This window comes from Lepidochelys olivacea (genome assembly GCF_965140295.1).
Source record: "Lepidochelys olivacea isolate rLepOli2 genome assembly, chromosome: 9".
Lineage (NCBI taxonomy): Eukaryota > Metazoa > Chordata > Testudines > Cheloniidae > Lepidochelys > Lepidochelys olivacea.
In genome coordinates, this window is record NC_140419.1 from 50,437,183 (window position 1) to 50,451,075 (window position 13,893).

The following is a 13,893-nucleotide window of genomic DNA, read 5'->3' on the forward strand; positions in this document are numbered from 1 at the left end:
AGCTGATTAATTCTGGAGCGAAAGCAGAAAGCAAGGGTAAGGAAGGTCCAAGGAAGAAATCTCCTCTTCCCCATTTTACTAACATTGAGTATCTATATAGCTTATTTCAACCATTAACTACAAAATCCTCTCACCAGCCCTGGGAGCTAGGTAAGGAAGGGTTATTACCAAAAGTCTTGGCTCTGGTGAAATTAAGACTGCAGGCCTGCAACTGTGGTTTGAGGCATACTGCCTGTCCAGAGTGGAAGAGGTTTGTTTTTCTAAACTCACCGATGTCCAATGCTTTTGAATATTTATATTTGTTAGACTTGCCTGGCATAAAGATTTTCACTTGGTTAAATAAAATTACAAGAAATGACCCACCCTGGGGAGCAGCGAGAGGTTCGCTCTGTAATGTGGTCACACTTGGCTAAATAGAGCGATCCAGTGATTCTGTTCTCGCAGAATGTTTCTCTAAACAAAAGCTCCCTGTTGTAATGATGCTTGCATGGTCTCTGATATTTACGTGGCTAGTAAATCCGTTAAAGCTTCCTAAACAAAGATCTAGTTTTAAAAAAGAAATGCAGAATTAACCTTGCACTACCTTCGCTCTGCCTGGGATGCTAGGCTGCATTCGTTGCAGAGACCGTATCAAAGAGGTGCCCCTCAGATAGACACACATCTCTGATGCCAAGTGTGATGGTCTGTCACCAAACTCTCTTTCTATGGAAGTGCTCTGCTAAGCATCAGCTGAGCCTCTGGAGTTTATCTATGGAGCGAAACTAGGTCTGTGTCTCATGGCCCTTGGACAATTGGCTGCTACACAAAATCATAAAGCTCGATGCCCTGAGGTGCTGACTGGAGGAACGCTGTGAACACAACTACACTACACATGCTGCCTGCCTGTGCACAGGGCATGGCTGCCTGGAAAGTCTTAACAGCCTTCCAGTTCAGACTGAGGGCTCCTTATGAAAGGGCTGATCAGAGCATGTCCTGCAAACAGAGTCCTAGGCCTGGGTGAGCTTTACGTCCTACCCCAGTGTGGGGAACCAGAAAGGGTGTCAGCGGGTCGCCCATAGGAGGTGTGCATTACCTGTGTTAGTCTGGGCCAAGTGTAATTCTGTGGGCATATTACTGATAGAAAGGCAAGGGAGGTGTTTATTTGCTTCGTAAAGAACTACAGAATCATAATGTCAATGATGTTACCCTCTGCGGGGTATCGGGGGGACTCGCAGTCTCTCTCCCCCGGTCCCACAGCTCCCAGCTCTAGGTCCCCAGGTTGGGGGGAATTTTGATAATACAATGTAATCGGAAATGGGTCGAGCTGGGCATCATTCGAAAGTGCTTTCTCCCACAGACACAATGGTACCAAACATGACAATTCCTGAACAGTTTTGAGAAATGTTTAAAAATAAACATTTTTAGCTATACTTTAACACAGGGATGCATTGCTTACATATAAAAGACACTGATCTTTGGTAATCCTGGGGAAGTTAGCCTTGACATGGAGGACTGAATACATTTATTCATCAAAATCATCATCAGTGTCGCCTCTATCTACGGCAGCACTGCTAGACACATTGTCACACTGATCCTCGTCAGCACTGCATTCCCGCATTTCTGTACAAGGCAGGCTGCTGGCCAAACACTTGCAGGATAGTAAGCAGCTGGTCTTTGCACACGAGCATTTGATTAGCTGAAGGATTGATTCAGGAATGCAGGGTGTTTCACGTACAACTGGTGTAATCAGTCCATCATCCAATACCCATCCATGCCTGATAGGGGCAGGTAGTTTTGGATGCGCTCGGTCATTCCAGAGCTATTCCATTGCTCGGTAACTTGCTCTCTTGATAGCAGGTATAAATGCAGTCTTTGTCGGTGGCAGTCTTTCTTCATTTGTCTGCTTCTTGGAAAGCTTCCACCAATGTAGCTCTGAATGTTGGTCTTGAAAAGATAAACTCAGAGTATGAATGTCTCCAGTCCATTTATGACCTCATCAGTGACTGTCTCAGCTGTTCTGTGCACCTTCAGAGCGAGGAGAGAGTAGCTGGAGGCTGAATCAAATGCCTTCCAGTAAGATAATTTGGTCTTTCCACCCAGCCTTTCAGTAGTGTCACATCCTGAAAGGGCATGGAAACCTGGCAGTGTGGTGGCATTTAATTGTCTGAGTGATAGGAACAAACCTCTGAGTGATGTACAGCAATTCTGTTCCCCAGCAGCAGCCACAAAAACAGAATCTTGCGGAAGATTTGGGTAGTGTTTCTGTGATGGGGTTCACCCCATGCCAGCCCTGAAGGGGTTAAGGTGGCTCAGAAGGGGACAATTAGCCTTATAGGCTGCTGCTGGAGGAGACTGAGGCTTGACTGATAAATTACTAATTGATGATAAAGCAGGGGTGAAGCTGGGTACAAAGCCAGGAAGTTTGCAGCAAAAGGGGGCTGCAGGGAGACAGTCTCTAGTTGCTCTCTAGGCACAGAGAGGTGGATAGGTGAAAATCAACCCTGGGTGAGCAAAAATCCTAGGATCCCAGCCCTGCAGGAAGTCTTTACCCATAGGTGTTGCTGGGGAGAAAGCCCGTGGAAAGCAGAGTAGGAAGAAGCCCAGGGAAATAGCAGAGAGGGTTGACACTGTGTAGACCTTCTCCCCTGGTTATAGGATTATCCCTGGGCTGGAAGCCGGAATAGTGAGTGGGCTCAGGTTCTCCTATCAGCCACAGAGAAGCGGCATAGGACTGGTGAAGGTGGCATCCAGACAACTGGTCCAGTGAGACATCGATACCCTGGAAGGGGAAAACTATATAGTGACCTGGCTGGAGGGATTCTCTATGTTTTGAATCTGATTACCCTGTAAGGTATTTACCATCCTGATTTTACAGAGGTGATTCTTTTACTTTTTTTCTTCAATTAAAATTCTTCTTTTAAGAACCTGATTGCTTTTTCATTGCCCTTAAGAAGGGGTTGGGTCTGTGTTCACCTATGTAAATTAGTGAGGATTTTTATCAAGCCTTCCCCAGGAAAGGGGGTGTAGGGTTTGGGGAAGATTTTGGGGGGAGGGAGGAGCAGGATGTGGCGGCCGCTCAGGGGAGGAGGCGGAGTGGAGGAGGAGGTAGCTGGGGCTGGGTCGGGGAGCTGCCGGCGGGTGCAATTTTTCCCCGTGGGTGCTCCAGCCCTGAAGCATGGAGTTGATGCCTACGGTCTTGGAGCATTTCACTAAAAACTGGCCTGGATTTGGTCATGTTCAGAGACTTTGAAAATCCATTATTTTTCTGACTGTGCAGGACATTGTTAACCATGAGAGCACTCACACAGCCATGTTTGGAAGGCAGTGCGGCAGTGCGGCACAGTGCATGTGTGGCTGATGGAGCTGTACGTGTGTGACAGTCAAGATCCAGACACTGCAAGGTGAGAAGAGAAGGTTCAAACCCTCCAAAATACGCAGTTAAACCAACTGATTGAATGCTGTTGTTTTGCTGTAAGAGTGCATCAAGAAAGATCTTTTTTATGAAAGCTTGTAATAACTGGCCTTAATAGTCATGATGATCTACAGATACTACTCCTGGGGGAATTCTGTGCCAAAAAAATGAAAAATTCCAGACCAATATTTTAAAATTATGCAAAATTCTGCATATTTGATTTGTCAAAATAACACAATATAATCACGCTCCCACTTCAGCCCCGGGGGTCCATGCCAGGTATGGGCGGGAGTGCTGATGGGAAATCACAAATTCTGCGGGAAAAAATAAAATTCTGCAGGGAACATTAATTTTGCATTGTGCAGTGGTGCAGAATTGCAGCAGGAGTAATATACAGTTATAGTTATGTAGGTATGTATGTGTATAGGTAGAAAATTGCAACTATAACTGTGGTGTGACTTCAGCTTCACCTCACAACCAGAGGAGACTGGTTTCAAGCCTTGAGCCATTGTCCAGCTCAGAAAAAAGCAATGAGAATCCATCAAAGCAGGGAACAGCTTGAAACTAGAAAGAAAACCCCAGTCTTTGGAAACTAAGAAAGGAGGGAGTTTTCCCCACTTTCAATATCTGAAGAAAAAAACCTGCACTCCCTTTTAAAATGGGGGACAGTCTTGAGGTGAGAGGCTGTCCATGAATGCTGGATCCCTCCTATAGCTATGGTTTTCTAGACCTCGCTTGAATGTGCCGGAGCCTGGGCTAAGTGCAGTGTTCAAATGTTATTTGTAAAACCTGAGGTCCTTGTAAAACGAGTGACTGACTTGCAGGAAACCTGGGAAGGTGCAGCAGAGGACACAACTTACTTAGGCTGCCTGGTGTTCTGGCACAGGCACACCAGCTAAACGTGCTAATGGGTAGAGCCCTCCACAACCATTGAAATCTGCTTTATATTCGCAAATATCCATATATCCGCAGATCACTTTTGTATCCAGGCAGGGCTCTACTAATAGGGCCTTCACTGCAGAGTGGCCAGTGTGCGCAACAGGCCAGCTAGAGAGCATGTCTCATTACCTGGCTGGGGATTTGCTTAGTTGCCATTTGCAGCAGAGGGATTACTCTGGCTACCTCCGTGGTGATTTTGGGATGCAGCTGAAGTGTAATTTGTACATGGATAGCATGCCAGCTTTGTTTTACTGGTGGTGCTTGGGCACTTCCTGAGTGCCCTTCCCACATGGGCAGCTTTCCCATACCATTCCCATAGAATCATAGAAGAATAGGGTTGGAAGAGACCTCAGGAGGTCATCTAGTCCAACCCCCTGCTCACAGCAGGACCAACCCCAACTAAATTATCCCAGCCAGGGCTTTGTCAAGCCAAACCTTAAAAAACTCAGAGGAGGGAGATTCCACCACTTCCCTAAGTAACCCATTCCAGTGCTTCACCACCCTCCTAGTGAAATAGTGGCTCCTAATATCCAACCTAGACCTCCTCCACTGCAACTTGAGACCATTGCTCCTTGTTCTGTCATCTACCACCACGGAGAACAGCCGAGCTCCATCCTCTTTGGAACCCCCCTTCAGGTAGTTGAAGGTTGCTGTCAAATCCCCCCTCATTCTTCTCTTCTGCAAACTAAATAAGCCCAGTTCCCTCAGCCTCTCCTCATAAGTCATGTGCCCCAGCCCCCTAATAATTTTTGTTGCACTCTGCCGGACTCTCTCCAATTTGTCCACACCCCCTATGTAGTGGGGGGCCCAAAACTGGACGCAGTAATCCAGGTGTGGCCTCACCAGTGCCAAATAGAGGGGCATAATCACTTCCTTCGATCTGCTGGCAATGTTCCTACTAATGCAGCCCAATATGCCATTAGCTTTCTTGGAAACAAGGGCACACTGCTGACTCATATCCAACTTCTCATCCACTATAATCCCCAGGTCCTTTTCTGCAGAACTGCTGTTTAGTCAGTCGGACCCCAGCCTGTAGCGGTGCATGGGATTCTTCCGTCCTAAGTGCAGGACTCTGCACTTATCCTTGTTGAACCTCATCAGATTTCTTTTGGCCCAATCCTCCAATTTGCCTAGATCACTCTGGACCCTATCCCTACCCTCCAGATATCTATCTCTCCCCACAGCTTAGTGTCATCTGCGAACTTGCTGAGGGTGCAATCCATCCCATCATCCAGAGCATTAATGAAGATGTTGAACAAAACCTGCTGGGTTCTTTTCCAAACATCACACTCCTGTGGTCCTCTTACATCCATTCTCTCTGGATGTGCTTTTATTGCCTTGCTGGATCCTCCTGTGTCAAAGAACAGGTGAGGCGAGCTGATTCCATCACATGTGTCATGGAGGACTGGGGGGGCGGGTGCCCTTCCTGGCCAGCTGGTGTCAGCATGGGATTGTGGTTGACTTTTTCTTAAAACAAGCACAGTCACTAATGCCCTGATCCCACAAAGCACTTCATCACGTGCTTAGCTGTACACAGGTGGTTAAGTGCTTTGCTGAATCAGGGCCTAAGTGAAGGCAGTTGGGTGGTCCTCAGCAAACCCACTCTTGGACCTATCCCTGGCATCTGCAGCCACCACTTTTGACGGGCTAGACTCTGGAATTCCAGCCTCTTCCCCTTGTTCCTGTTTTGGTGCAGCAGCATCCCGTGGATTGTGTTGACTGCACAGGGATCTGCAAGAGCAATTCTGCACTTCTGAAAAGTCCCCTTTGCATGTTTCCAAGAGTTCATCGTAGACCCCAGGCAGGACCATTGTGGAGGCTAAGAAATACCTAGTATCATTACGTAGCTGACTCCCCAGGTTCCCCTAGCAACTTCCTCTGTCTGAGCGTATTGGTTTTGCAATCAACTTAAAGCCAGTTATCACCCTTCCTCTCCCACTAATTGCATGCAGCAGTTTCATTGGTTGTGTGAAACTCCCAGCATAACCCCCAGACACAAATCAACTCCACCACCCAACAACACACAGCCCCTCACCACAGTGCACACCCCTCATGCACCACCTCCACCCATCCACCCTGTTCTCCAGCCCAACACATGTGCTGTCTCACCCTCACTCATACCTACTGTAAAACCAGAACTGTAAGCATTGGCCATCACTTGTGTTAACAATAATAAATGTGGAAGTTTCTATTTGCCTTCTATAATGACAGGTTTCAGAGTAGCAGCTGTGTTAGTCTGTATTCGCAAAAAGAAAAGGAGGACTTGTGGCGCCTTAGAGACTAACTGATTTATTTGTTAGTCTCTAAGGTGCCACAAGTCCTCCTCTTCTAGTTTCTGAGCCTCTAGGGGGCGCTCAGGTCATGTTCTCAAGTTCTTTCCAACCTTGAGGGCTAAAGCGTTTTTTTTTTTTTTTTTTTTTTTAATGCCAGCTGAGGTTCTCATGTCAGCACCTGACTCTGGTCCTGGGGCTTTTAAGTGAAACATCAAATCTTACATGACTCATGATCAATCCGAGAGAGATGGCAGTTCGGCTTACTCATACCCTAGCCAAAGAGGCGAGGCGAGCCCTGTGGATTTGACAGAAGCCCTCGCAGAATGGCACCGTTATCCCTAGCGGGGGAGAGGGGAGAATTGCAGATGCCAGGGAAGAGAGAGACGGCTGGGTGCAGGGAAGCTTCAGAGCAGGAAACTGGCTTTGAACTCTGCCCATGGCGTGTTAGAAGGACAGTTGGGATTGGTGATTAGAGAGAACACAGCAAGCAGCCCAGGCCCTACGAGGGGATTTCATCCCTATGTCTAACAGCCCAAGGAACCCTAAGACTGAACCATGTCACCCAGGACTGGAAGGAAACCTGATATTCAGTTACCAGCCAGTTGAAATGTGTCAACCCTATTCCCTCAGCGCACCTTGGGCTGGGCCTGGATGTTAATGGTCACCAGAACATTGGGCAGAAGGCAGCTGCCGGCTCAAACCTCTGTTGTTTTCAGACAGTTAGGGCTCGTGCAACATATCAGCAACACGGGGTGCAAGATGGCACCCACGCAGAGAGATAGCCTTAGCTCAGTGCTCATGCCCTTTACTTGCACTTGGGACCATAGAGCTGTTTGTGCGGGCAGCTTTCTGTGTCAGTGGCTGTATTTACACACTAAGGCCACCAGTCGTGCAAATACTTCAGGCCACATTTGAGATCACGCATGCGGAGTCCTTCCATTGCCATCCGTGGGGCTGCTCACCATATGTGAGATTAGCCCATGCGTAGCCTGATCTCTGCAGGATCAGGCCATACCGGGCACTTTTTGAAACTCTGTTCTGGAATGCCAGAACAGGCTTGAAACAAGGGTAGCCCCCCTGTAATCATTGTTCTTGCCTTGGGGCTGGTGGGCCCTGCTCTCAGCATGAATATGCAGCCGTATGTTAAGTAAATACCCGCCCACTCCCCCTTTCTGGAACGCTGATACTGCTGCCTGTCACTGCTGCTCTTCTGTGCTGCCCTCTATCGCAGCAGCGCTGCGGCTCATGACCAGTCTGCACTTTCATCTATCTAATGGGGTTAGAGGAGGACACACGGCCACGCAGCCTTCCCCCGAATCTCCTCGTTTGTCAGAAAGGTCTTGTTAGCGTTGCTCGGCTGCTGCCCTGAACGTCGGCCTTGGGAAAGATTTTAATTAACCAGGGTACTCGGTTGATGAAAGACATAACCACACAGAGGATGAATGGGCTTGTGAACAAGGCAGTGGGCCGGGACCCAGGCCGCACCTTCCCCCCGGGGGCGAGTCACTGAACCTCAGCTTCCTGTCTGCACAGCATTGCCTTTCTCCCTGCTTTGGCTAGGAAGTGGTTTCTGTCAGGGACCATCTCTTACTACTTGTGTGCACAACAAGGTGTCTCGGAGCATGGCTCTAATACGCATCGTCATAAAAAATGCCTTAGCTAGGGGCTAGGGCACCAACAGGTGGTTCGTGCAAATATAGAAAACCCCAGGTTCTATGTCCTGCCTCTGTTTAAGCAGGTTTGTCAGGACCAGAGCCCAGCAACCAAGCGTGGCTCAGTTGATCGTTTCCCTATAAGTGCTAAGGCAGCAGGAGCAGCACATGGTCAGGTGGGGAGGCGAAAAGTTCCTCCAGTCCTGGCACAGCACAGGAGTCCCACACAGCGGCTGCGGCCTTTTCCCATAGACTGACCACACCGGTGCTCCTGATTTTATTTTCGCCTGGGAGATGTCTCCAGCAGGAAATGAGTGATAAAAACCTCACCTTTGGATCCAGAGGGCAGAGCATAAATATTGTCACGCGGGAATGACTGGAGATAAGTGAAACCCACTCTCATAGCCTGACCTAGCTGGTACCTACCACCCGCCTTCCACCCCCACCCCTTCACACGCTAGCCTAGCTCTCTTCCTCCTTGTCTGCCAGAGCCTGTGTTTGTCAGTGTTCAGTGCCTGCTGTGCAGCCTCAGTTTCCCCAGGTTTACAAGCATGGGCTGGCTTAGGGAGGGGGAAGTGGGTGGCAGTTATTACTCCCCACAGCCGGCCCGAGCAGGCTTCCTGGCATTCTGCTTCAAACTGACTTTTCCTCCCCTTTGCTGCTTTCTCTGTTATAGGAGGGCAGCAGTTTGGATTTGAAAAGGCAGGCTAGTCCTAATAATTTGACAGAGCCCTCCCCCACACCTCCAACATGTGCTTTAGTTTCTCTGTTTCAAACCTGGGTGGCTTTATTTGAGCTGGCCGTGTCAGCAACCGAGGTCACTGCAGGGAGAAAACGGGGGGCGGGGTTTCCCTGCCACCTCCGCTAAGGCGCCTCCACCGTTCCAGACACACACCTTCCTACCTCTGCCAGTGCACCTCAATCCAACCCTACAGCACACCCGAGCATTCCAGCCCCAGATCCTCACACCTCCTCCCGTCACACTGGGGCCCAACACAGCTCCACCTCTGCGCCCCAGGCCAATCTGCCACCCCCACATCACCAAACACCAGCAATGCACCCAGGCTCTAATCCCAGCAAGGTCCCCGGAGAAACAGGCTATTAGGCACGCTTCTCAAAGGGTGCGCCTTTAGCAGCACTCCCCTGAGCCTTCATAGCTGCACAGCCAATGCACACCTCATCACCCATCAAAGACTCCATCAGCAAGTGTATCAAAGCAGAAGCCAACCCAGGGAAGCCTAAGGCCCAATATCCAAGTCAACCATGGGACTATGTCCTGCAAGGGACTGGCTGACATCCAAACGGGCAGTTATGGATTGGAAAACAAAGCAGCCCAACTCAGCACCAGATGCTGCTGAGCTGTACCTGAGAGAGCCACTGAGCGCTGAGGGGGTTGGTGGGATGCTGAGCACCTGGGCGGCTGGGATGGGGCATGCAGCAGAAACACCTTTGAATGGAGCAGCTACTTTGGCACTGGTTGCACAGTAGTGCTGTCTTCCAATTAGAGCCCCTGGACTCTGAGATAGGCTCTAAACTCCATCGGTGGCCAATGAACAGAGGGCAAAGGCAAAGGCCGCAGCTCTTGCAACGGGCTGCTACCCTCAGGGTTGGAAGCCCTGGGGTGAAGGTGACTGGGTGTCTTTAGCTTGAGTGGGAAATCCTGAAAAGACAAGAAAAAGCATCAGAGTCTTACCTTGCATTTTTTCCCCCTTCAGAGCAAATCTATTGTGGTTGGACTTTAAGGACAAAAATAAGCCCTGGGTTTTAAGTTAAAATCCAAGCTTTGTCCCCTTTCCAGCAAGTGCCTACACGCTGAGTTAATTTTATCAGTCCCCCTTCCCCCCATCTCCTGGAGATTCTCCTGCCGCAGCCAATAAGCAGGAGAAAATAGCACATTGTCCACTCATCTCCAGTCTCCTTCTTCAAGGAAAATATTTATATTATGCCACAGAGAGGGTTTCCATGGCAGTGACGAATTTAACACTGTTGCCTTGGTAACCACTTGAGGCCATCTTGAACGGTTTGAAAATACCCTTCATAGACAAATAAGGAGAGCCTGTCAGGAGTACCACCCCGCGAATGGGAGGATTAAAGGAAGATGTGTCTCTCTTGCTCCTTCACGCCTTGTCTTTTCCCTCTTCCTCCTTTCTCTCTCCCACTTTATTTTCTCTGTCTGTACGTTGTTTCCTTTCTCTAACCCTCCGTTCTCCACCTCTCTCTGGGTTCTTCCCTCATTTAACCCCCACAATCCTAACCCTGACCGCCCCCTTTTCCCCCCGGCAGTAATTGCCCAACTGGTGCAACATGACTCCTGCACCATTCCTCTAGTAGGATGGGCATCCATATCCCTTGTCATGGTTCTCTTTCCCTTCGTGTCCCCCCACTGCCCTCATGCTCTCATTTTGTTCCACTCTTTCCCTGCCATTCTTCCCTGGCTGGCTTTCCCCTGCCCTCTCTTTTGGATCTGTGCCCCTCGCGGCATTCCACATTACTCTCAGAAATGGCACTGAGTGATTTAGAGAGTGAGAGACGGAGCATGAGGTGCCAAAGAAAATAGATTGGCAGATAAACCTCGGCTTTTTATAGTCATGGACACAGCTTTAGTAGGCTGCTGGGGGCTTTGTGCAGAGGGGAGAATGCCCTGAAAACACAGCTCAGGCAAGGACCAGAGTCAGGAAGAGGACATCTTCACTGGGGCCCAGACCTGCCACATACCCAGCCCCACTCCTGACTCCCTTTTCAGATCTCAACTCATGGGGAACTGTAGTGTGATCGCTTGTTAGCGGGGCTCTACCCAACCTCCAAAGTATGAAAGACCCACATTTCTCCTCCCTACGTCCATGCATTTGCCCATTCTCCAGATCCCTCCCTTGAGATATCAGTGAGAAATACAGCAGTGTGTGTCTATATTCATGAATGAAACCACGAAGGAAAAATAAACTTGGAATTTTTATAAACATAACCAGTCAATAAAATTTCCTTCCTGCCTGAAAAGCCAGATAATTTTCAAGTGATGATTCTGTAGTTGGCTTTGATTTAACCTTTGGAATTATTTTAAGAGACTATTCTACCTCAGCATTCAAGTCTCCATTTGGTCCATATGCTAGCTTGGCCTTCTCTAGAAGTGGGGGCGGGGGGCAGTATTTTTAGCACACGATAAAATTGAAGTCCTGTTCTTTAGTTTTCTGGTGGGATGGAGAGGTTTGGTGTGACTCCTGTACACAAACTTGGAGGACAGTTCTCATCTGGGGAAACCAGGAAGTGTGAGTAGGGCACCAACACTCTCCTTTCCTGTTGGGCAAGAACCATACAAATCTCGGACTGGAGCTGACACAGCCAGTGTCACAGCCAATGGCTGCAGCATTGCACCATTCCTTCACGTGCTGGGTCTGGGATCAGTGAGCTGATGTGAGGGGAGCAGGGCAGAAGCTGTGGAAATCCTGCAGAAGATGCCAGTAGCACCTGTCTCACCGAGGCATCAGCAGGCTGCTGTGTATCCCATGGAATTCACACTGTGATGCAGAACTGTGGTCCTGAGTACAAGCTTCTATTTTAAAAGCTACTGGGCCAGGCTCTCAGCCTGTGTCGCCCTGCCCAGCTCTGCTGAAGTCTCATCGGAGCCAGCATGATGGGCAGCAGCTGGGGCATGGCCAATACATTCCCAGAACTCGTGGATGTGAAGAAAGCATTAAAAACATGAAACAAATGTCACCTGATCCAGTCCTGTCTTCCTGAATCTGCTGCCAGCCTGAAGCCACTGCACTGAGGAGTGTGAACACTATGCCCTCTGTCTCTAGGGGCAGCTGAACTTGAAATCAAACTGCTGGCCATTAGCAGAAACATTTAGCTATTGTGCTTATCCCACAATCCCCGTCTGCCTCCCATCCCTCCCTAGGTACCAAAAGCCCAAATTCTCCCTGTCTAGCATACAACCCCCCGTAACCCCTACTCCCCCCTGCTTGTCAGCATAAAATAAATTGAATTCAGTATCAGAATAAATAATGCAGGCACTGATTGTACCATTCATCTTTAGCATTAATTACTTCGGAAGTTCCCTGCTTTCATCTGTCGACAGCAGCTGTAGCATTTCCACCAGAGGCTGCACAACCCAGGATCTTGGTCTCACACTTTAGATCTAATTTGCCACTGAGCACACAGGGCCCTGGGCAATGCCAGCACTGGCCGTGAGCAGGGTTTAGGGTGTGGCAGAGCTAACACAGAGCAGCACATCTTGCTGAGCAGCTGGACAAGCTAAGCTGAAACACTGAGGAGTCTGCTCGGCCAAATCAAGCTGGGTTCTCACTGGGCCCTGCCTCTCTGTGGTGGGGGAGAAGCAGTGCAAACCTGTTGCTGAAGTTGACACCGTTGTCACAAGATCCCCTTGTAAATCCAGGTGACTCTGAAGAAACAAACTGCTGTGACACAGGAGGCAGATATGTCAGGGAAGAAAGCCCAGCACTTTGTATTAACCACAAGGGCTTGATTCAGGCTTCTGGAAGCATCTGTCACAGCTGGTTCATGGGCAGCCAGACCTCGAGCCAGAGTCTGCAGTCGCAAGACATGAGTCAAGAGTCGGCTGGGTTGGGACACCAGGAGGTCGGAAGCAGGAGACAAACTAGAGATCGGACCCATGAGTCAGGAACCAGAGTCAGGCAGGGTCCAGATACCAGGGGTCAGAGGCAAGAGACAAACTGGAGGTTGGAAACTCAAGTCAGATGTTGGGAGTCAAGCCAGGGTAGCACAAGGCAGATAGCCTAGAGCAGGGTGGAGCCCACTTGTTCAGAAAACTCCCTGTTCCTGCTGCTGGCTTAAGTTGGGCAAAGGGGCCAGTCAGCCACTCTAGGACTCCACCAATCAGACCTTGGGACAGAGCCTCACATTGGAGCTGGGCTTCATGGGTCCCAGGTAAGCACTTGGCACCAGGCTGCCAGGTGGGGGCTTGGAACATGGTGGCCTCCATGGTTCTTGGAACATGGTTCCACCATGTTCCAAGCCCCCACCTGGCAGCCTCCATGAGCCTTGTGGGCCTGGATTTGAGATCTCTGGGTTGTGATAGCAATCAATTCTGCTAAGTGTGCTCAGAAACTTAGCCGTGACATCAGAATAGCCACCCCCAGACTAACACTACAACTGCAGAGTCACCCCACTAGTCACTTGATATACAGCCTACTAACCGATCCCACTACATGGAGTTCAGCTTCCCCAGAGCCTGGGCTTGCTTTCTACACAGCTCTGCTCCAAATGAGTTGTCCTCTGACAGTCCTGGCAAACAGCTGTGCAATTCTGGAAAAGGGGTGAGTGAGGTTTGCACCCCTGCTGCTCCTTCAGCTCCTGATAGAGTCACACGATATCTCAGGCAGACAACTCAAATGCTTATTTTGGAACATGCCCATCACTGTGGCATCTAGCCGTCGGACTGCCAATAGCAGAACATTGGCCATGGTTAGCTATTTCTCTGTGATTGGATATATTCAGCCAATATTCAGAGAGGTGGGCAAAATTTTTCAGACAACTACTGTTTTTGTGAAAAGAACCCCCACTGTGTCAGTCAAAACTTATTGACAAAATTGACATGAATAGTTGCGGCCAGTAAGAAAATGAACCAAGGAGGACAAGGTGCTGATGTTGCTCCTTTCCC